The sequence below is a fragment of the Rana temporaria genome, chromosome 2 (genome assembly GCF_905171775.1).
Source record: "Rana temporaria chromosome 2, aRanTem1.1, whole genome shotgun sequence".
NCBI lineage: Eukaryota > Metazoa > Chordata > Amphibia > Anura > Ranidae > Rana > Rana temporaria.
In genome coordinates, this window is record NC_053490.1 from 265,284,502 (window position 1) to 265,285,945 (window position 1,444).

General features: G+C 41.8%; 1 long non-coding RNA gene across 1 annotated transcript; it reads left to right on the forward strand.

Annotated features, from left to right (window-relative positions):
* Window positions 1–385: 385 nt before the first annotated feature.
* LOC120928596 lies at window positions 386–1,098 on the forward strand. Its single transcript, XR_005747247.1, has 3 exons — window positions 386–476; window positions 601–675; window positions 942–1,098. It is a non-coding gene; the product is annotated as an uncharacterized LOC120928596 (long non-coding RNA).
* The last annotated feature ends 346 nt before the right edge of the window (window positions 1,099–1,444 follow it).

The window sequence follows — 1,444 nt, forward strand, 5'->3', positions numbered from 1 at the left end:
CAAGTATCAATGCAAAAAAAGTTTTAAAAAAGTTTTTTTTTGAGGAGCAGTGATTTTAATTAGGGTTGTCCCGATACCGATACTAGTATCGGTATCGGGACCGATACCGAGTATTTGCGGGAGTACTCGTACTCCCGCAAACACCGCCGATGCCTAAATAGAATACTCAGCCCCCCCACCCCTCCGCCGCCGCCGCTACACCGCATTCCGCCGTCGCTTGGTTAATACGAGCGGGGAACATTACAGCTTTCATTTGAATAGCTGTAGTGTTACCCGCCGCCCCGCGTATAGACACTCCCCCTTGCTCGGGTGATTTGTCCAATCCCGAGCAAGGGGGAGTGTCTATACGCAGCGCGTAACATTACAGCTATTCTTTTTTTTTTTTTTTTTTCTCAGATGAATTGAGGCTCTTCAGTGCCCATGTTATTGTCTTACTTAATTCCCCTGTATTCACCTTGATTTTATTACGCTTCAAGGTATGGCTGTTTTACATATATTAACCCTATTGACTCTATTATGGATTTGTTTAATTAGTTGAAACAGATCATAATTTAATAACACATATTCTAACATAGATTCTTTTTCTTCTGTATTTTTAAGTCCTGTCAGTTGAACTTGGATTTCAATATCCACCCTGAGGGGGTTTTTCCTTGACTGGCTGTGCATGAAGCTAGGGTAGGTTTTATTTCTCCTACCTATGGAATTTTGCTGCCAGCCCCCTCTCATGGGCTGAACAGCATTGGCTGCTACCAGGCTGTGGATATATGCGCATTTGCTCCTATGAACTTTGGTTTCTCTTGCCCCGCCAGAGATCCCAGCCAAACTTTTGTTTGTACTCTATATACATGACATGTTTTGTTGAACATATATAATCGAAGTTCTTTTAGAGCTTATATTGTATGCATATGTTAAAATTGTTTTATTCTTTTTCATCTCTTTAGAGTAATCTAGAGAGACGATCTTGTCCTAATTCCCCTGAAGAAGCCAAGAGGCGAAACTAGTAGGGTCGACCTGATCGAAAAAATTATTTCTAGATCTTGCTCCCACAAAATAATTTATGCACTATCTGTACATTGAATTACTATATTTTGTAAAAATTGAATGAATAAACCTTTTTTATATATTTTTATATATACATACATACTTTGTCTGGTTTTCTTCATCGCACCGCAATAATCCCCCCAACTCTTCCAAAAAATTCCCCTCCTTTGAATCTATTTTGGGATGAGGTGCTGTATCCTTTTTTAGGACTCTCGATCACATACCCCCCAATCTACCACTCAATGGTGTCTGTTCCATAAGTACCATCTCCCAGCATGCCCAGCGAGGACACTCCCTCCTGATTGGCTGCTGGAAAAGAACACCCAAGTCTCGACTCTGTTGCTGCCACCTGTCGCCCTGGGGTGGGATAGCACCCCAGTAACAACAGAATGAGCCCACAGCA